This window comes from Capra hircus, chromosome 7 (assembly GCF_001704415.2).
Source record: "Capra hircus breed San Clemente chromosome 7, ASM170441v1, whole genome shotgun sequence".
In the NCBI taxonomy this organism is placed as follows: domain Eukaryota; kingdom Metazoa; phylum Chordata; class Mammalia; order Artiodactyla; family Bovidae; genus Capra; species Capra hircus.
Window position 1 is genome coordinate 14,992,313 of NC_030814.1, and position 23,872 is coordinate 15,016,184.

At 38.9% G+C, this 23,872-nt stretch overlaps 1 long non-coding RNA gene across 1 annotated transcript in view; it reads right to left on the reverse strand.

The window, feature by feature from the left end:
* The window catches only part of LOC102184247, a 30,599-nt gene continuing 7,229 nt past the window's right edge, over positions 503-23,872 (reverse strand). The window contains exons 2-3 of the long non-coding RNA XR_310182.1: positions 3,746-3,820; positions 503-540 (exon numbers count right to left, since the gene is read on the reverse strand). This is a non-coding gene — a long non-coding RNA (uncharacterized LOC102184247). The remainder of the gene's footprint in view (positions 541-3,745; positions 3,821-23,872) is intronic.

Genomic DNA, 23,872 nt, shown 5'->3' on the forward strand with positions numbered 1-23,872 from the left:
TAACACTCTCTGCTACTAACTTTCTGTGCAATCAGATAGGTTGCTTAATATTCTGTGAGCCTCAATTTCTTCATTTTTAAAATGGGACTATTATCTACCTTACTTCCCTTGAGATTTTCTTAAAGATTTTGTTACAATGCTTGCGCACTTGAAAACTTCAAAACGCAATACAAAGGTAAGCTGTCAGTAGCCACTTAATCATAAGTTTTATGAGGGCAGAAACAGTTTCTCACAGATTTCTGCATTCTCCAAACTTAGCACAATACCAAGCATATGGTAGGTACAAAGGAAATGAGCAATATTCATTAAATAAATGAATGCGTGTGTTCTAACTAGCTTCAGTGGTGTCCGACTCTTTGTGGCCCTATGGACTGTAGCTTACCAGGCTCCTCTGTCCATGGGATTCTCCGGGCAGGAGTACTGCAGTGGGTTGCCATGCTCTCCTCCAGGGGATCTTCCTGAACCAGGGATTGAACTCGCATCTCTACATCTCCGGCACTGACAAGTGGATTCTTTACCACCAGTGCCTGCTGGGAAGCACTGTAAAATATATGATCGTATTGGAACTCACAGAAAACACAGGCTAATGATTATAAGAAAAATGCATTCTTGGGCTTTTTTCCCCCTACCACAAAAGCTACAATTGCCTTTATGAAATCAGTAACCATGTATTTAACTTTTTTTGCCACTTTTTCCTATGAGCTAATGGGAAAACCTGCTGAAGAGAAGCTTTCAGTGAATGTCAGATAAAATTCTCCGAGAATCAAGTAAGAGTATGTGGAGACCAGACACAATCTGCATTCATCCACCTATTCTTGGACTGTAAGCTCACATTCCACTCCTATCTCTAACACAGAAATGAAGTAGAAAGCAACATGAAAAAGAGTATACTCTTCAACTTGGCCTCATAAGTGATGTTAAATGCCAACGTTCTTGGTGCTGAAAACAATCTTTGTCTAATGAGCCAGAGAACAAACCAGTTGAGGCATTTTTCAGGTTTTTTTGGAATGAAGTTACTCATCACATGCTTGTATTCATTAGACTTAGGCAAGAAGAAGGCCCTTGACTATTATACCACAACCACTTGCCTCTGAACCATAGTTGAGCTAGCGAGGTCTGGGTTTCTCTTTAGAGAGAATTGTGACTGGTTGATGTCAGTGATAACACCAACTCATCTTATCTCATCTTTTACTTTCAGAGACCAGGAATAAGTTTCCAAGACTCCTTGTATAGTAAGCATGCATCTTTTTTGGTTTTATTTAGAGTGTTTCTGGAAGGTTACTACTATGCTTCCTCCTTCCCATTCCCCTTTTAGTGAATCTGGGATTCTTGGATAGAAAAAAAGCTATCAAAATGTGGTTGGATGAATTTTCTAGGTGCTATCCATCCAAACAGGACTGTACTTTGGAGTAATTTATTAAAATATCATTGGTACTAACACATATGCCATACAGAACTTTATTAAGCAACTCACACACCTTTATAAAATGACTTTACAATTATGCCATTTATCGATAAGCTTTTAATCAGTTATGCCTTTATGAAGCGATTAGCACAACTGGAAACTGGTTTATGCTCCTGCTATATTTGCACACTGATGATAGTGTAGAGCAGAAAACAGCCCAGCAAAGAGCAGGTGTTCAACTTTCAGCAGGTAGGAAGCCTTAGTGAACAGTTAGATTATTGGCTCTGAGCTCAGATCAGTTGGATAAACACGGATCTGCCCAAGTAAGGAAGGACTGCTCTGTGTCCTTTCTCTGATCTTCCATTAATCAGTACCACATTCTAGAAGTGGGGCTTCCAAAGACAGCCACAGTCCCACTCTTCTCCTCAGGGTCATCCCATATCTAGACTGTTGTTGAAGCAGGGGAGCCACAATTCAGAAGAGGATATTTTAAGAGGACATCCTGATGAAGACTATCCACTACGTATCTTATATTCAACCTACTCTTTTTTTTTTAAACCGAAAGAACCCTGCTTTTATCTAGGGTAGCAACAAAACGTTGCTTAAAAACTACATTTCCTTGCCTCTCTTGCATTAGAAATTGAGCATGTGATACAATTTGGCCAGTAAGAAATAGAAGTTGCTGTTAATGTGTCCTAAAAAGCTCCTTAAAAGGGGAAGCAGACTCAGGAGGCTTGCACTCTATTGCTTTGGGCTCTTCCCATTTTTTCCTGCCTGCAATGGGAACTGGGGGCTGTAGCCACAGTGGGCACCCCCAGAGCCTGAGAACGAGAATCACACCTTCAGGCAGAGGAGAGACCTAGAAGGTCCTGGGTCCCTGATGAATTTGCTGAGTCACCACCGAGCTATCTACTGCAGGGTCTCTCCTATGGGAGAGAAAAATAAACTCCCTTCTGTTTTAAGCCTCTAGTTTGGTGGTTCCTCTTGGTTCACAGCAAAATATAATTTCTGACGGAAATAAGTCCAGTCCCAAAGTTATCAATCATAATATAAGAGGACTTGAAATCATGTCATTTGAGAAAGGTTGAAGGAACCGGGGATTTACATCTGGAAAAGAAGGAAGTGGAAAATATAGAAAATAAGTATATTCAAAGTTGTGAGTCACTGATGTATGAAGAGCCACAGAAGCCAAATTAGAAAGGATGAGTGGGAACAAGAGAAGCAGACTTCAACCCAAACTAAAAGCTTTTTCACATAGTAAGATCTAGCTGCTCATGGATGGGGTTCCATTGGTGGAAGGGTTTAAGTATTAGGATGAATGTCTATTCCACGGGAATACAGTAAGGACAAGAAAACACTAAATGGGGTTGCTGGGGAGGATGATATTTACTTCCATTTCCACACCCAATCCAGAGAGTCTATAAATCTATGAGTTCCTAATACCTAATCATCAATTCTCTCTAATATAACCAATATTTTCTGAATGCCTGTGAAGTGGATTTTATTGCTTTCCTCTGTTGACTGTTTAATTCACCTAACTTATGCCATCTGTAGGCCTCTTTCAAGGACAACTGCCTTTTCACTTAATTTTGGAAGTGTCTTTAGCTTGTCAGAATTTGAAAAGAAATTCATTTGCAGCTAGAACAGACTAAGCAGAAGCTACAGACATTTGTTGCATCTAATCGCATGCCAAGCACTGAGCCATGTGCTTTAAATTCATGATCTATAATTGCACAACAGTCCTATGAGGAAAACAGTTGCATTGCTTCCATTTTTAAAGGAGAAAAATAAGGCCCGGGGAGTTTTTCAAGATCATATAACTAAGAATGACGCCAGAATGGAACTTGGCAATCAGACTCTAGAATCCCATACTCCTGACCACCTATTCTATATCTGGCTTCAAAAAGACATACACATCTAAGGATCATAGTAAAACTAAAAGTGAATTACAGAGACCATAAAATCAAAGTATGAAGTCAAATACCCTGCAGTTTTTGAATATGTCTTTTTGCAAAATTATTTATTTTTAATTGAAGGATAATTGCTTTACAGTACTGTGTTGCTTTCTACCAAACATCAGCATGAATCAGACACAGGTTTATCCATGACCCCTTCCACTTGAACACATCTCCTTGAATATTTCTTTACCAATACTATCTTCTTTTACATTCAATGTCACTTTATCCTTGTCTCTAAATATCACCTGGTAAAAAACAAATCTGAAATAATGCACATTTAAAAGGCATATGGCAGCTATAAGACAAAGGACAGTACTTAGTCTCTGGATAAATTGGTGAGGGGTTATAAGGTCAGCCTTTCTCCACAAACAGCTACAATTACCTTTGTAAGCCAAAGCAGCTCCAACCGAAATCTTCTTCCATCGATGACTGAGTGGAAGCCCACAGATTAAAAGACCTTGAAAGTATAAAAACACAGTAATTTTTCACAACAAATCTGACAACAAAATTTAAAAGTCAATATTTGAAATTAACTCAATATTTGAAAAACAAGACACTTTTTTCAAAGGTCCTAAACTTTTCTCTTGTAGCATTGTTAACACAAGAATATGAATGCGTATGACCTGGCACAGTGTTTCATCATGAATCCTTGTCAGGACTTAAAAATCTGTCCCTTAAAAGCTGAAATAACTGCTTAACTGTTTGTTTGTTTTTTTTTTAATAGCCACTGACATTACAGCTGAACAAATTAAATATTAATTTATTAACTTTATTCTAAATTCTTTTTTTCTGGTTTCATTTTTAAGTCATTCTGAAGCTGTATCGCATTTTGCCACTTGTTCTGATACACTCTGATTCTGCCTTGCACGCTGATCAGTCAAGATAAACTCAGGATCAGAACTCTGAAACTGTGGACTTCAAGTATGTTCAGACATATGCCATGCGTTTCATCTCACAAAAGCCTGGCACATTCTGACCCCTCTCACCATGGAGACCATCCCATTTAGTGCAGCCTGTATCATCCTGACTACAGACATGGAGACCCCAATGGTCATGAATACGATTTTCCCTCTCTTTATGCTCAATGTGCATCAAGTAGTTAAATAAAATATACTTTGGAACTAGGTCCAAAAGGAATAAGGAGCAAAGAAGAGAGAGGCAGGAAGAAAGAGAGGAAGTAAGATTTGTAGAGATAAATAAATAAAGGTGAAGCCAAGAAAGCTTGGTGATGGCTCTCATTTTTTGGCAGGTGGATTTACGGTGTTAATGGCAAAGAGCAGAAAGCCAGGAGGAAGTCCTTCTCACTGACCTTAAAAATACATGCATCCATTACGGGCTTTGGTAAATATGTCTCTTATAAGCAGTGGCCCTACCTGTCACCACCACGGGGTCTACTATGACTGAGCCTGTAATTTAGGAACATCCTTCCTCCTGTCCCCCACCCGTGTGTCTCACATGGCAGCTCTGGGGCACCAATCGCCTTGCTCAGAACAGCCAGGGCAGTGGCCGTGTTTCTCTCCACATTGTGCCTTGGCCCTTTGCTCCCGTAAGATAACCCTGCAGGTGGTTTTCTTTGCTTAGACTATCAGCATATTTAAAGGAGCTGCATTTTCCTAAACTACCAAGCATGCAAGGGGCTGTGAAGTTATGACAGTTGCCAAGCAGTTTTTCTGGGGGCAAAATAATAGGAAGGAGAGAAGTCAGGTCTCCTTCCTGCTGCAGCCCAGGACCCAGCATGGCTGCCATCCCGAGAGGGAAAGAAAAATCGCTGATCGGACTGTGTCTGCTCCGCATTCCAGCTGGACATCGCATCCTTTCTCTCCACCCTGAGCGTGCGAGACAGGAACATGCTGACACACGTGGACACACGCTTGTTCCAAGTTTTGCATTCTAAACAATCACTCCTTGGCGATTCAGAACTAACCACTGCAACAACACAGGGTCCTCTGAGACCAATCGTGCAGTCAAAGGAAACAAGTAAACAAAACCTTCTGGGCAGCCAGAATACAAGTCACAGTATTCCTCCCCCGAGCTGGACAGTGACTCTCAGGAAAGACTGCCAGAGCTTTGCCTCAAATCCAGCTCATTCTAAATAAGACCTAGTTCTCAGCAGTTTGGCTATGTGGTAGCACAGCCCACAGAGATCAGAAACAGAAATGAAAGCATGTGTACGTACTGACAGTGGTACAGAAACAGCTGGCTTTCAAGGAAAAGGCAGAGCTAAGAGCAGCACACAAGCAAGCCAAAACCAGTAACAACACAAGATAAAAATGCAGGCGAAAATGGTCTGCTTCAGTGACTTCCATAATATACTGCATAGCACAGTAAAATAAGTCATATTTTAATGACAACATCAGGAAACATACAAAGCTTCAATACTTGGTGAAAGCTGAGGAGTTTTAACATTAAAAAAAAAAAGTTATGGCACTTCAATAGGTAAAGTTCCATTTTCTGGAACTCCCAAGTAATTTTACTGAAATGATTATACACCAATATGTATCTTTAAGGTACATGGTTATTAGCCACCTAATAACCGGTCAGGGCTAAGCCAAGCCACAAAATGGGGAAATTGGATGAAAATGTCAAATTCAGCTTTGCCATGCAGCAAAGCTGTCGATTTGAGAGAGGTGGGTGGAGGCTTAAAAGAGGCAGACGTTCTGAGAAGCTTGCCCCGAAGACAGGTCTTACTCTTCCGGAACATGGTGGTGGTTATTCATGTGCCCTACATGGCCGCAACCAGACAGGTGGAGCAAAGAGGGAGGGTCACCCCTTCTACACAAAGAACTTGGAATAGTAGCGTGGAATTCTAGCTGATCTCCAGGTTAAGAAGGCAGATTTCCAGGATCCACGCTTGGATATGCTAGTTTGGAATGTCTGTCTGGATCCCTGGAGTTTGCATCTTTTAAACCTTGGCCAAGCTTGGTACCACTGACCTGGGATGCTGCTCTGGAGAGGGGTTCTGTATGCCTGAACTTCTCAGTTCTGTGCCTCCCACTTGAGGGATCGCTGATCCAAAAGGCACATGGTGCTGCCTCTGGGACACACTCTGTTCAGCCTGCCTCCCACGTGAACACACAGAGCCCACCTTCTCCAAGGGGAGCCCAGCGAGACTCTGAGCGAGCACCCTCGAGCTAGGTACAACTGGCACCTAGCTAGCTGCAAGAGATTAAGGCAGAATAAGAAACATAAAACTAGCCACAACTTGTTTTTCAATTATTATTATAAGGTAATTGATCTCCACCCTCCACCACCAATGAAAAATATCTGAAAAAAATAAAAAGAGATTGAATATTTTACTGCATCAAGAGCAGTTATAAGAAAAATAGTTTGGGTTTTTTTTTTTTTTAAGTTTCTTCAGGAAACTGACACTGGTGATCAGAATGTTCCAATTTTAACCACTTTCTAGCCTTCCGGCAGTCTGTTTAATAAAAATAAAAGCTCACACTTAGGTACTGCTTAGCCTGTTTATCCCTCAATCATTTATTCAGCTGTTTGTACTCTCTATTTGGCTTCATTCTTTAATAAACCTCTTTTATTTTCTTTTATCAATTTGATTTCTCCACAGAAATATTAGTCTCCCCAACTGCACCGATTTTTCAAATACAATCACACATAGACCAAGTCTTTAAAATAAAATGAATCACTAGTAATGAATTTGAATATACATACAAAACCCTCCAGAATGGGTAGAACCAAAGCCTGGCTATGCTTCTTTGGCATTTCAGCCATACTCATTACCTTTATGGTCTTTTTCCATTACATAGAAAGCAAACATTGATATCTCTGAGCACACAGAAAATTTCTTCTGCACAAACTAAGTAAACTCTACTGTCAATGAGGGCGGCGTGTTTAACCTCTTCCCTTCTATTGCTAAACAGGCATACTATGAGGCTTGTACATTAGTTAGCCTCTAACAAGACTTCTAGCCCAGTTTTAATCACTGCAAAACCTATACTCTCTCCCACAACGATACAAGGTAGCATTCTTAAATTGTAAAAATCTTTCTGTTTCGATACTTGAGATGTTCAGTTGAGTTTTTTAAATGGTGTGTTGAAGGGAAGGAAAAGATTAAAGTTTACAGTATTCTATACCTTTCTGAAAGATCCCCATTATGAGTGCTAGAAAAGGCAAGAATAAAGTGCTTGCCTGATTTATCCAGAGATGCTATGAAAGTTTCCACACAATCATTAGATTCTAGCTCCTTGGAGGCTGGGATGGTGCCTTTTCATCTCCGATATGTTTAAAACTGTAACAGCAGGATTGGTAAATTTGGGACTCTATCCAGTTTCTAGAAGTTTCCAGCTCTCTTCATCAAATAACACCCTTTACATTGTTATTGCATAGAAATACCCTAAAATTAAGTGAACTAAAATTCTCTAGAATATAGTATGGCTTCTAAACACACTACTATATGAATGCATGTTCGATGAGTAGGATAGATTGGGCTCAGGGGAACAATGAAAAATATTTCTCTGGAGTCAACTGAAACAAATTTTGAGTGGATTATCTGAACAAAAATGGAAATCAGCTATTATCCTTTCTTGATTAGTAGATAGAGTTTACATTTATTCTAAATAATCTACAAAGTTCCTTCTTCTACATATTGCCATCCCCACTTCCTAAAACATATCCTCTGAGGCTATATTTACTACATTCATAGAGGCCTTACCCACACAGTCACTCAGTACATATTTAATCAAGGAATGAATACACACCATTTAAAAAACTCAACTGAACATCTCAAGTATCGAAACAGAAAGATTTTTACAATTTAAGAATGCTACCTTGTATCGTTGTGGGAGAGAGTATAGGTTTTGCAGTGATTAAAACTGGGCTAGAAGTCTTGTTAGAGGCTAACTAATGTACAAGCCTCAAACATTCAGCTTTCCCATCCATCAAATGAGGTTAATACTATTTGCAGAGTTTCTAGAAAGATTAGAAATAATATCTGGAAATCTCTAAGCACAGTGTCTGCATATATCATTTTAATGATGATGACGATGAGTTTTCTTTAAAAAATAATACTAAAAGCACATTATTTATATCATTTTGCATGTCCCAATTTTTTCTATGCCAGGTAATCCTACTAATATTTTATTTTGCTTGACATAACTTCCCAGAACAGTAGAGCAGCATATTCAGAAGAAATAAGAAAACACACTCCAAAGTAAATATAAATAATTTTTAAATCTTAGAATATTACTGACTTCCAATGTTTGGAACTGTACTGAGAGTTTTTCTTTATCCATCAGGATTCTTGGATTGCAAGAAGAGAAAGTTGAGTCAAAATGAATTTATCAGAAGGATACAGGGTAGTTCACAGAATTGGAGGAAATGCTTTGTAATCTTGCCTTGGAGGAACTGACAGAACTAGGTCACTCTGGAGACCAGATTAGAGGAACTAGGAGTGTGCTTTAGGGCAGCCAGGTGGAATGTTCCAGCTCTAACCACTTTGTAATGTTCTGCCACTCTGCTTAATAAGAAAGTTCACACTTGCATACTGCTTACCCTGTGTCAATACTGCTTCTAAGTACATGCATTAAGTCAGTCCTCACTTGATGAGGATTTATGAGACAGGGTAATTCTCAGGAAAAAAGCCAAGTCTTATCAGTGTAGCTTGAGTCACGTTCCTATGCATTGGGTAAGGACATATCTCATCTGATAGTCCCACCAAGGTGAGATGGACTAGCTGAGGCCATGGTAATTTTAGCAAAAGAAGGGTTAAGTGAGGCTGGGCAGATAAAATCCACAAATATCTACTACATTTGATAGAACTCATATGCCTCACTCTGAAAGATTCTATGTCTCTATTTCTAGTTGGCAAAATATTTTCTATTAGTGATATACACTGACGAGCATTTAGAGAGTTCAAAGATAAAAAGCCTATCTTCCAGAAATGGAAGTTATATTTTGTCTTCTATTATACATGTGGATAGAAATACAGAAATACTCAAAATGAATATATGATTGCACACTGATTCCAGTGATTAATAAAATAAATTTAAAAATAGGTATTTAACAACAACAAAAACTGTAAACTCAGTCAAGTTTAGCATTCCTGACTTCATTGGGTCTAGGAACCATAGAAGAGAGAAGGAAATTCTCCCTCCATTACCCCAGGATTAGCGACATAAACATTCTCCCAATCTCTTGTAAGCCCCTGGTAAAACAATCCCTTCACTGAGTTACTCAAACAAACGAGACTCCCACTGCCAGAGAAAAAAAGACATTCTATTATCCCGCGAACTTTCATTTTCAAAAATCAGTTCTGATGTTTGACCTGAAAAGGCGGGGGGGGGGAAGCAGTTGCTGCCAATAAACTATATGTGAGGTTCCTGCAGGAGAATAGGAACAAAGTCAAAAGTTATAAGTGAAAAGAATAAACAGTTGAATTTATTTCAAGAGTAGTCCCCATTTTTTTCTAATCAGAACCTGATTGTCATTACTACCATTTGAAGTATCTTAGAAACATGAAGAAACCTTAAAGTTTTCAACGTATGAAGAATAATACGAAAGCTATACAGTGATAATTCATATCTTTTAAGTTCAAGGTGATATTCATCCTTTGTTTCATCATTACATGTTCTTTAAAAGCCTGTGACATTCAAATCAATCAGTTCAGTTCAGTTCAGTCGCTCAGTCATGTCCAACTCTTTGCGACCCCATGAATCGCAGCACGCCAGGCCTCCTTGTCCATCACCATCTCCCGGATTTCACTCAAATTCATGACGATCAAGTTGGTGATGCCATCCAGCCATCTCATCCTCTGTCGTCCCATTCTCCTCCTGCCCCCAATCCCTCCCAGCATCAGAGTCTTTTCCAATGAGTCAACTCTTCGCATGAGGTGGCCAAAGTACTGGAGTTTCAGCTTTAGCATCATTCCTTCCAAAGAAATCCCAGGGCTGATCTCCTTCAGAATGGGCTGGGATTCCCATTGGATCTCCTTGCTGTCCAAGGGACTCTCAAGGGTTTTCTCCAACACCACAGTTTAAGAGCATCAATTCTTCGGTGCTCAGCTTTCTTCACAGTCCAACTCTCGCATCCATACATGACCACTGGAAAAACCATAGCCTTGACTAGACGGACCTTTGTTGGCAAAGTAATGTCTCTGCTTTTAAATCTTCTATCTAGGTTGGTCATGACTTTTCTTCCAAGGAGTAAAGTGAAGTGAAGTGAAGTCGCTCAGTCGTGTCCGACTCTTTGCAACTTCATGGACTGTAGCCTACCGGGCTCCTTTGTCCATGGGATATTCCAGGCAATAGTCCTGGAGTAGATTGCCATTTCTTTCTCCAGGGGATCTTCCCAACCCAGGGATCGAACCTGGGTCTCCCGCATTGTAGACAGACGCTTTACCGTCTGAGCCACCAGGGAAGTCCTCCAAGGAGTAAGCGTCTTTTAATTTCATGGCTGCAATCACCATCTGCAGTGATTTTGGAGCCCCTAAAAACAAAGTCTGACATTGTTTCCACTGTTTCCCCATCTATTTCCCATGAAGTGATAGGATAATGTTAAAAGAACTCGATATGTGAATCAAAGCGTAAGTGCCTCACACCCCCTATTCTTAGATTTCCACTGATGTTCAAAGGGTTATCAAAGATGAGAAAGTCACTTTCAGATTAGAAACCATGGTAATAATCATCCACAAAGCAAAAACTCAGAGGAGCTTCAGCTATATATAAAGTAGACAAGATATAAAGCAAACAAGAACAGTCAAGGAATAACTCAAATTCTCCAGCACCTGGTCACTTATTTGTAAAGACAAGATCTAATTGCTAGGTGTTTAAGACAGCAGAGAGTAAAAACACATCTCTTCAGTTGGTATCTCAAAGATTTGAATAAGCACCATTTGAAGCCCTCAAATTATTACAGAGGCCATATCAAGTAGTGAGATTGCAGTTGGGCATAGATGTAGCTTACATAAAGCATGAGGCAAGCTGGCTAACAAAGAGGCAGTCAAGAAGCCTGGACCCAGAAATCTGACACCTGCATAGCACCTTCACCAAATATGGAGAGAAAACACTGCCCAATCCACCTTCCTCTTGGACTACACAGGTGTCCCTCTCCCTTGCTTCTCTCTACAATCTACAGGAGAGGAATCTGCTAATCAACAAAATAACTAATACCAAGCTTAAGAAAGCTAGAACCTAACCTATCAGCATGTGGGGAGACAACAAACATGAATAGCCCACTGCTCACAGAAAAATGAGAAACAGGAAGAAAAAAATACTATGATTGCTTTATAAAGACATTCTATGACATAACAAACTGAAGACAGCAGTCACAATTTTTTAAAAATCAAACTTACATACCTACTACACAGGGAAATACAAGTAAATGTTAGAAAACATGACCTTCATGTCCCCAGTAAGATTAAGAATACATGAACTATAAAAGGTGAAATGGGGTTAGATTATAAATTCGATGGAAGTTTACTTGGTTAAAAGGGGGAGGTAATATCATAAGGAGACCAAAAGATGTAATATTGTAACTTCAACCTATGTTGATGCTGCAGAAACTAAAATTAGAAATACTAAGGTAGCTGCACAAAGAGGTACGTATGATCATTTTTAACGCAGTATTTATATTGGCTCCTCCCTTATTACTTTCCTAGCTCTTATTAAATAATGAACCTATTAACATAGGAAACAGGAAGCAACTTTAATATTCATCAGTGGCGAATAGTTTAAATAAATTTTACTGTATCCAAACTGTGGAAAAGTATGCAACTATCAAAAATGATCAATAGGTTTTAATTTTACAACATTAAAATTTATCTAAAAATTGAAGAAATATAAAATTGTATATAATATGATGTCATTGAAATATATGTACAGAGAGAATGAAAGCAGAGGAAAGAGAACAATCCAAAATGATATGCCCCCCAAAGCTTAACATTTGTTAAACCAGGTTATACAGATTACACATTTTTCTTGTTTTCACTTTTCTCAAAATGATTTGAAAAAAGTAACATTGCATTTAATTTTTTCTTAGTTAAGGAAGACGGTTTAAACTTTTGGGTTATACTTACATGATCTTCCATTATTAAACCGAGAAATAATGAAAATGAATGAATTAAGTATACAATTTCGATAAATTAGAAGGTAAAGCAAACCTAAAGAACAAAAAGAGGGACTTCCCTGGTGGTCAGTGGGTAAAACTCCACACTCCTAATGCAGGCGGCATCGTTCCATCCCCGGTGGGGAAACTAGATCCCTTCTGCGTGCATGCTGCAGCTAAGAGTCTACATGCTGCAACTAACAAGCCTGAATGTCGCAACTAACCATCCTGCATACCTCATTAAGACCCAGTGCAGCCAAAATAAATAGAATATTTTTTGAAAAGAACAAAAAAGAAGTATAAAGGTAAAAATATATCTTAATAAATTCAAAAATAGAAAAATAAAATAAAAAATAAATCCATGAACAAATCCTTTGGATAAAAATAAGCTTTAGGAAAAGTTAAGAATGAGTAAGAAGACAAATCAACAGATACAGAGAGATATTTTTTCCCCATTGCTAAAACACGTGCATTCAATTTTATGAAAAATAAACTTGAAGTGTGAATAAAACTGATACACTTAAAGAAAAACATATCAACTTCCAAAATTCAATCAAGAAGATAGAGGCAACCTCAACAGATTGATGATTATGAAAAGAATTTAAGACTTTGTCAAAGATCATTTCCAGAATATGGTTCCAGGTCCCTTTTATTTTTATGTACAAATGATAGAAAATGTCCAAGGAATTGATGATTTTTCAAACCACCAGTGATTTCTTCCACAAACTTCTGGACAACACTTTAAGAAACCAGTTCACCCCTTACTCCCATATTAGGCAAAATTAGAAAATAGATAGACCTAAAAAAACTTTAAACACATATTTGAAAGATTCATATACGTAAAATTCCAGCAGAGACAAACCAAGGATACTCACCCCTGCAGGAAGGTTCTGAGGTGGCTCATTACACCAGCCCTCTTCTCAGGGCTGTTTTTTCCTCTCCCTACAGAACAAGCCTATTGAGAGTCACCACAGCCCCACAGACTCAGTGTGGACAGACCTCACATGGTTTTAGCTCCTGTTGAACATCAATGGATTTGAATTGCTAGAAGGCCAGAGGGCTGAATTCAATGACCAGAAGCACCTGGGTCTCAGCTTCTTTCTGAGAAATGCTTCCATCACTGTATGTTAAACACACAAAGAAAACTAGGGTTGGGCTAAAGGGTTCAGTGAAAGAAGATTTACTTCTGATTGGAAGGATGAGGAATCAGGAAAGAGATGGTGGCTTCTGAGTTGGTATTTCAAAGATAGAGTTCGGACATGTTTGACTTATCACACCTGGGGAGGAACGTAACAGTCAAGGAAGAACAAGGATCCAGGTCCTGTCAATCACAACATATTGTCCAATGTAGGACGCCAGATGAGATACATGCCACTCAGTTAAGTTTGAACTTTAGATAAGCAAATAATTTTTAGTACGTGCATGGTAAGTCGTTCCAGTTGTGCCCGACTCTTTGAGACCCTATGGACTGTAGTCTGCCGGGCTCTTCTGTCTGTGGGATTCTCTAGGCAAGAATACTGGAGGGGGGCACCATGCCCTTCTCCAGGGGGTCTTCCCTACCCAGGGATGGAACCCATGTCTCTTGCTGCTCTGGCATTACAAGCAGCTTCTTCACTGCTGAGCCACTAGGGAAGCCCAGTTTTTAGTATAAGTATGCCCAAAATGTGCAACCTTGGGTAGAAACCAGCACAGAGCTAGGAATGGAATACCAGAAAGTTCAGCAGGAATGCCTTTGACTTGCTTTTTGGACATTCAGAGCATGATTTTGTTTTGCCTTTCCTCCATTCCTTAGCCCTCAACTCACAACAATTCAGAGAGATACACTGGAAGTGCCATCCAAGTACATAACTTCGGGCTAAGAAAAGGGAGGGCCTCCAGAGTACCTTCAGAAGGCTGTACTAGAGAAGCACGTGTGTAGCGAGCCCAGCTCCGGTCACCACCAGGACACAGTGTGCACCCAGCTCTCAGAGCTGGCGACTGCCCACTGGGCCAGGCCAGCGAGCAGAGAGCCAGGCTGAAGGCAGAGAACCCAGGCCCTTGGCAACGGCAGTCGCTTTTCCTGGACATATCACTGAACTGTGAGTTTTAAAAGGGAAAGAGAGCTAACCATTATGGTATTTGGGATTTCCACAAAACTGTGTCCAAAGATGGCTGTGATAAATATTTCACAAGAATAGGTAATTCCAAAAACAACCACAGTCGAGCACAGTGGTTTAAAAAATGGGGTCTGAAGTCACAGTTGGGTGTTAATCCCGACCCCACCCACTGTGAGTCAAATGACCTTGGACAGAGTGTAAGTCACCTCTGCAGACTCAGTTTCCTTTCTGTAAAATGGGGAAAATCGCAAGTTTATTAAATGAGATAATATTTTAAAAAGTACCTAGCTCATGGGCTTCCCAGGTGGCTCAGTGGGTAAAGAATCCACCTGTGACACAGAAGTTTGTGGGTTCCCTGGGCCAGGAAGATACCTTGGAGAAGGGACTGGCTCCCCACTCCAGCACTCTTGCCTGGAGAATCCCATGGACAGAGGAGCCTGGTGGGCTACAGTCCATGGGGTCACACAGAGTCACACAACTGAAGTGAGTGAGCACACACACACTCACACTTAGCTCATAGAAGTTGCTTAGTAAGAGGTAATCTCTATAATATTCCAATATGTTCTAAGTAACCAAAGGCAAAAGAAATGACAAGAAAAGTTAGAACTGTTGCTTTTCTCAGTATTTCCTTAGACCCCCGAGAGAGCTCAGGAATCATGTGGTCCAGAATCAAAGGGCCATCATCTAGGACCCATTCCAGCATTCCTAGGCATCCGATGTCTCTAGAGTGCTCGGAGTGTTCTCAGGTTCCTGCTGTTAGGAGAGGAAACCAGAGTTACCCACAGAGCAGGGAGGGGTGGGGAAATACACTCCAGTCCCTGAGCGACTTCAAAATAGAAGAATTTTCAAAAGCAGGGAATTTCTGAGATTCCAAGAAGATATTTGAGAACGTTCTTCCCCCAGAGGGAAGAAACTAGGTCATGTGCTCTTAACCCAATGAGGTTTAGGGTCACAGTGGAGAGGGAGAGAGAAGATAGTTGGCCTTAATTAGCTCCCAAAAAAGCCTGGGACTCCTGGGATTAATCCAAAAGCAAGCAGAACTTCTAGTGGAGAGATCCAAACTCCCAAATTGTAAGTACCAGTTTCAGTAGGTTGAAACCAAATCTAGGACAGCTTCTGAACAATTACCATTTTAACTAGCATTTCCATGCTATAAGGGCTAAATTTACCCTTACCACAACTCCTGTTTACAGAAAAGACTCAGTCGCCACCAGAAAGTACGCTCTGTGAAGGGACGGACTGTGTCTACCCTTTTCACTGCATATGCCCAAGAAATGGCAGCATGCCTGGCACATAGTTGGTACTTAATAAATATTCATTGAACTGAATCATTCAAAGCCACACAGCGAGTTAGTGGAAGGAGCTGGGATTTGAACCCTAGTCTGAGGCTCAGAACCACACTTGCCCCAGTGTCATACTGCCAGGCAAAGCACACAGGCCAGAAGCTATTGCAATGCAAGTTTCTGCCCTGGCTCTCTCCCTCCAACCTGTCCTGGGCTCCACCAAGTCTTTCTACCACCTGGGAAAACCACTTGGAAGGACACCCTGTGGAGAATCTATGAAGCAGAACATTGTGCCAGATACTGCTCATGACCTCTCAAGTATCTTATTTTTCCCTTGCTAAAAGAACTTTGATCTATTCATTCACCTATGAGAACTGTTTGGTAGCTTAACTATCATGAAGATTTCATAAGTGTACATAAGTCTACTAGATGGGGTCTCCATTAAAGCTATTGTGATACTGTTCAGTTTGAATATTAATAACATGAAATTCCACTCAATCATTTTAATAACAGGGCCTTCCTCTGCTCTACAGTGAGGTCCTCAGTGTGGATTAGAAAACGTGTCTGTAACACTACACGGAATCAGGAATTGACCACAGCCCCTGACAATAGCAGAGGTTTTGCTGTCTACATATTGCCTCCCTGATGGCTCAGATGGATGAACTCTTGCCTTTGCGTTTTCCTTTTCTTTCTGTCTGGAGGTGAAACAGCTGTCCTGAAAGAATAAGGACAGAAGCCTCAAGCTGAGGCCAGTGAGACAGCAAGCTACAAGGAACCTGATCACTAGTCCCGGGCAACTATCTAGAGAGGCTGCACCCACCTGGGCTGGTCCACTTCCTGATTTCTTGCTTTGTGAGAAAAATAAATCTTTATTTGGTTGACCTGACATTGCATGGTTTCTTCAGATGCTGCTTCCAATTGCTGAGTGACAAGCAAAACATAAAGAAGAGAACACTGCAACAAATCTTTAGTTTGAAGACCCAAGCCTCCCTAGTCTTATCTCCTACTATGGCCTTTCATAAAGACATCCTTCCAACCCCAGCAGGCTCTTTCCCTTATTCCAAATAAGCAACGTATTTTAAGATTAATGCTGTTTTCCTAACCTGATATGTCTTTCTTCCATAATCTTTTACAGGCCTTGGAAGATTCAAAGAATTTATGTCTATCACAGTGGCCAGTGGAAGACTTGAGAAGAAAATGTCTTCTAAATATAAGCCAGATGCTTTTGCCTTAAATATCCATTTCTGGAGTAGGAAAATCAAATGCTCTGGTAAGAGACCTGATTTACTCTTGGTGCTTTTTTTTTTAATATGAAAGTCTATCACCTTTAAAAAAATGATTAGTAAGTTATGTATTTGGAATGTTAGAATGGAAAAGCTTATTTACAACAGTGGTTATGAGAAAAATCAAACTTTTAAGAATATTTTTCCTATTCTACCATATCTGATTGTACATGAAATATAAAGTTTTATATATGTAACAGAACATGTAAGTAAATATGTTATGATAAAGACTTAGCACTGTGATCTAACATTCTGTGTGATGGCCAAACCCACAAATTATTGACCAAAATATTTCGTTTCCAGAGCTACTTGTTATGTAACTAGGAGAAACTAATTAAACCTCCCAGTTCACCCATCTGTCAAAGAGAAATAATATTATATTGGCCATCTGTGCAGCCTTCAGGTATGGCAAATACTGATGAAAGGATTTTAACTAAGTATAGGGTTTTGTGTCACCTCATGTCAAAGACTTTATCAGTATTAAAAATTCCAGAAATCAATTTTTGTATATTGATTTTATGTATTTACTCTTTAAATAAAGTGTTCCAGACACAGCTAAAGCTCTAATCTCACCCCAGGCTTTCTCTCTCTTCTTTCTCCAGAGGTATCCTAAATTTAGGGGGAATCAATTCCATGCAAGACTGTATAATTTTACCACATGCATATGCAGGAATTAATATATATTATTATTCTGTTTTTAAATTTAATTTGCATGTATTTTGTTTTATAAGTCTATTCATACTGATACAGGAAGATTGACACAAGTACTTTATTTTAACTGTTAGCTAGTAATAACCTACAGTTAACTTATCCATTCCCTGATTAGTGGAGAGTTAGGCTGTTCCTCATTTTTTACTATACCCAGCAATGCTTTAAAAAAGAATATTTGTGTACATATATGCAAATGTTTCACTAAAATATGCGACTGTATTTTAAAGTAGAATTGCTGTGCACTTCTCTGCATTTTTACCAAAGGATCTATAGGAATTTTTATTGGAATGGCGTTCAATTTTTAGATAAATTTAAGGAGACTTAATATTTTCAGTTCAGTTCAGTTCAGTCGCTCAGTCATGTCAGACTCTTTGAGACCCCATGAATTACAGCACAACAGGCCTCCCTGTCCATCACCAACTCCTGGAGTTCACTCAGATTCACGTCCATCGAGTCAGTGATGCCATCCAGCCATCTCATCCTCTGTTGTCCCCTTCTTCTCCTGCCCCCAGTCCCTCCCAGCATCAGAGTCTTTTCCAATGAGTCAACTCTTCGCATGAGGTAGCCAAAGTACTGGAGTTTCAGCTTTAGCATCATTCCTTCCAAAGAAATCCCAGGGTTGATCTCCTTCAGAAGGGACTGGTTGGATCTCCTCGCAGTCCAAGGGACTCTCAAGAGTCTTCTCCAACACTACAGTTCAAAAGCATCAATTTCAGCAATCCCGCACCTAGGCATGCCAGGACAAAAGTATAATTCAAAAAAGATACATCCACTCTTATATGCATAGATGCACTGTTCACAATAGCCAAGGCATGGAAACAACCAAAACATCTATTGACAGATGAATGGATAATGAAGATGCAGTGCATATATACAATGGGATACTACTCAGCCATAAAAAAGAATGAAATAATGCCATTTGCAGCAACATGGATCAACTAGAGATTATCACATTAAAAGTAAAGAAAGACAGAGAAAGGCAAACCCCATATGATATCACTTATACGTGGAATGTAAAATATGTCACAAATGAAAACAGGAACAGACTCACAGACATGGGGAACAGACCTGTGGTTGTCAAGGGGGTGACAGGGTGGCGGGGGCAGAAGGCAGGTAGAGGGATGGACTGGGCATTTGGGGTTACTCGCTACAAACTATTACATCTAGAATGAATAAACAACAAGGTCCTACTCTATATCACCAGGAACTATATTCAATTTCCTGTGATAAACTGCAATGGAAAAGAGTATAAATATGTGTATAATTTCTGTATAGCACAATACTGTAAATCAACTATACTTCAATTTAAAAGTAGAGAATAAAAAGGCAAAACATGGTAATATCCCACTTTACTCTTTTTACTGGCTTGTCTAATCTGTTTGGGGTCATCTTTCCTAAAGATGGGGCAACTTCTTGACTGCTCTTTGCCCAAAAGATAATCTACTTGTGAGGAGCAAATGATCTTAAAATTCATTTTTTAAGCAGATTATTGTGCACATGTAAAATATTTTCTAATGGAAACATTAAAAATCGTTAAATTCTCACACTAACTCATGAAAATCTATTTATTCCATGATATACCAGAAACAAATACAAAATATGTTCTTTCAACTATACCAAGCCATCACTTATAACATACTTCTATAATGGCCATTTATAAGAAGGTCACTTTTAAGATCGTCATGATGAGGGTAAGGAGTTATGCATTTGTTGGGAAGGAAAGGTGAATGACCTTGAGTGACAACAGTTTGTCTTTAAATCAGATCTTTTAACTTAAACTGTTAAACTATCTATTTTCATTTAGAATTACAATAAAAACCTTGATTCAAGATTCTGAGATTCTCAGGCTTACCTGGCCCAGTGTTACTTGCTCAGTCATATCCAACTCTTTGCAACCTCATGGACTGTACATTTGTCCATGGGATTTTCCAGGCAAGAATACCGGAGTGGGTTGCCATTCCCTTCTCCAGGGGATCTTTCTGATCCAGGGATCGAACCTAGGTCTCCTGCATTGCAGCTGGATTCTGAGCCGCCAGAGATGATTCAAATTAAGGTTTGTTATATTCTGGGACTTCATAGAACAGAAATCATAAATCCAATCAACAAGGCCTTCCTGCTTAGTGTCAGTGTTCAGAATTACCTAACTATGTGAGGTAATGGATATGTTAATTAGCTTCATGTGTTAATTAGCTTGTTGTTTCACAATGTATATGTATACTGAAATATCAAGTTCAGGTTATTCTCTTTAAATACATACAATGCTTATTTGTCCATTATAACTCAATAAAGACGGAAATAAAAAAGAATCACCTAGCAACATTAAAATTCCTTCAATTTTTTTTATCCCCTACCCTGAAAAGATATTGATTCATAGGTCTAGGGTGAGACTGATAAATTTTCATTTTTGATAAGTATTTCTCTGCTCAAAATACTGATGGGAATTGACCCCAATTCATAGAAACACTTCTGTAGATAAAGTATACACCCACAGTTATGGTCTATACCAAATCTCTGATTTTTAGTCCTTTTACCATCAACATATAACATATTCTTTAAAGCATAGTGACCCTACTGGCATCTCAACTCTCTCCATTCAATCCTGATTAGTAAAAAAAAAAAAAAAAATAGGTTAAGCATCTGCTTAATTGCGATTGGCATCCTGCACCAAGTTCTTGGGGCTTCGCCGGTAGCTCAGTCAGTAAAGTCTGCCGGCAGTGCAGAAGACCCAGCTTTAATCCCTGGGTCAAGAAGATCCCCTGGAGAAGGAAAAGGCAAACCACTCCAGTATTCCTGCCTGGAAAATCCCATGGACAGAGGAGCCTGGAGGGCTACACACTATGGGATCACGAGAGTCGGACACGACTTAGCAACAAAACCACCAAGGTCTTATTCTACATAATCTTGTGCTCTGACAGGCAGTGCTTTACTGAATAGCATCTAAATACCTAAGTCACTGCCAAAATTCAGTATGCATGTTTTTGCCTTTCTTTTTTAATATTTTTATTTATAATCTAATCATTTTGTTCTACAATGAAAATAATAAATCATGAAGTATTAATGCCATTGTTTTCAGTTTATTTACCATAACTTTTTAACAACTTTATTAGGATATAATTTATACCATAAACTTCACCTGTTAAAGTACACATATGTATATAATTCAATGGTATTTAAAATATTTACAGGATTGTGAAACTTACTATATTCTAATTTTAAAATACTGTCATCGTTCCAAAAAGAAACCCCATGCCCATTAGCAGTCACTTCTCATCCTTGTCCCTCTCTTTCCCACAAACTCTGGTCAACCATTAATCTACCTTCTGTTGTAATAGATTTGCTTCTTGTGCGTTCTTTATACAAATGGAATCACACAGTATGTGGTCTTTTATGACTGGTTTCTTTCACTTGGAGTAGTGTTTTTGCGGTTTATCCATGTTGTAGCACATATCATTATTTCTTTTTATGGCCAAATAATATTCCATTGTATGACAATATAACATTTGTCTATCCATCCATCTGCTGATGGACGGTTAGAATGTCTCCACTTCTTGGCTATTATGAGTAATATTGTTATGCATGTTCATGTACAAGTTATTATTTAGACTGTTTTCAATTCTCATAGGTATTTACCTAGTAGTAGAATTTCTGTATCACAGTAACTGTGTTTAATATTTTGATGAGCTGCCAAACTGTTCTGCAGAGTGACTGTATTATTTTACATTCCCACCAGCAAGGTATGAGAGTTCCAATTTCTCCACATCCTTGACAGTACTTGCTATTATATATTGTCTGCCTTATTTATTAAAACCATGCTAGTGAATGTGAAGTAGTATTTCATTGTGGCTGTGACTGGCATTGCCCTAATGGCTAATGATGTTGAGCATATTTTCATATGCTTGTTGGTAATTTGTACATATATATTTTTGGAGAAACATCTATTCTTATCCTTAGCATACTTAAAAAATCTATTGTCATTTTCTTATGGAGTTGTAAAAGTTCTTTATATAGTATGGGTATATGTTTAAATATATGATTTGCAAAGATTTTCCCTCAGCCAATAGACTATTTTCTTCCTAATGATGTCCTTTAAAGCACAAAAGTTTTTAATTTAATGAAGTCCAAGTTAACAGTCTTCTCTTCTACTGCTTATGTTTTGCTGTTGTGTTTAAGAAATCATTGCCTAATCCAAGATGAAGAGTTACTTCTGTGTATTCTTCCACAATTTTTATTACCATGACTACTTTTATAGATGTGAATGAATGTGAAGTGAAATTTAAAGTGGTATAATCAAAGAACTATCCAGGGAAAATATTTCAATTACTTAATTTTACAGATAATAATTACTAGGATTATGAGATAGTTCCTGGGCATTAACTCCAACTACTGATAAGTTGATAGAAGAAGTATCAATAAAGAGAGAACAGCAAAGTCATGGTGAACCTAAAAACACTTAAGGAATAGGTAGAACCTGGATTGGTGAGAAATCAGAGGACTTTGTCTCTCTGCACAGGGCACCTCTAGGGGACATTCCAAAGCAGTTCTGATGGCTGCCAATCATAAAGGAGAAGTCAGGAACCCTAACTCCTGCCCTCATACTGTAGGATATCAGCTAGAGGGAATGGAGTCACTTCCAGGCTATACAACCAAGTCCAGGCTTGATACCATACAGGCTTGGTCAGTCATTTGTCACCATAAGAATGAGAGGTTTCTTTCTTCAGCTGGTTAAGAGGTATATCTGAGCACAAGAGAGTATCAGCTCTGTCACCATCCCTGGATGGGGACACCAGGGATGTCATCGTGGGTCACACCAGGGTCACCATCCATCCATAGATGCTACCTTTTAGGTCCAACAGCCAACTACCAAGAGTCACTGGTCAACTGTTCTCCTTGGTCCATATGGGAAGAAGAACCAGGAAGATACTATTATTTTATAACAGAAGGAACATGGATGAGGATAAGAGAAGAATTTACTGATGGCCTGTCAAAATAACTTCATCAAAGAAATGAGTACCATGGGCATTTTGAATCTAGTTTCCCCTTCACATTTCCAGTACTATGTGAAGAGTAAATGTCTCCTAATTCAATGAATGGATCACAGGAGTGAAAAACAGCACACACTGTATTGAAACCTTATTCCTTCCCTTCAAAACACAAAAGGAACATAAGGGTCACTGTGAACTATTTGATACAACGAAGTCACTATACCCTGAAGGCTTTCTAGAAGGCATCATTAATGAAAAACAAACCCAGTCACAACACAGTGGTGAAATGTGAAAGGTCTTTTGCTAGCCTAGTGGAAAACAAAATGTCTTCTAAGGACCTGATCTAAGGACCTGATCGGGAAAAGAGCGAAGTGTTGTCTGTCTGGCATCCTTCATGTAACAATCTGGAAGTACTCAACACATGATTTGATACATCTTCATAAACAGAGAGCATTTAGAAGAAAATCTATCCTCACCTAAGTGGAATGGTTTAATGGGTGCTTTTTTAAAGTTGCATAGTGGATAACCTGAATTTTTCAGTCTTTCCAACCCTAGGATTCGGTGGAGTCACAAAATGGTTGTTTTAAAGAGAGAGCAAACCAACCAGGCATGGTTTTTCTTTTCTTTTTTTTTTTTTTTCACCCAAAAAGGATAGATACGGAACAGAACTCAATATTCAGGTAATTTTCATCTAAAATTCCCTATAGTTTGAGATATTGTCTCTTACATATTTTATTCTTACTCTCAAATTTTTCATAAAATATTTGCTCATAGTTTTCTATTTTGGTATAATGTCATCTACTTGTTCCTTAAAACAGTCTCCAGGATAGAAATTCAAGGTTTTGAAATACAATCAATTTTGCAAGCATGCTGACACATTAAATTCTCTCTGAGTATTACTGTGACTGAGAATAGTTATATCTTCTTTTCAAATCAAGGTTTTCAATATGTAGATGAATCATGCAATAATCCAGAGCTTACTTTCTCAAGGCTTTCTGTGCAGAGATGGATTATAAACTTTACATAAGTTTCTTTGGATAAATGGATTGCAAACGCAGACACTAATCTACAGGACAAAAAAAATTTACTGGAGTCCC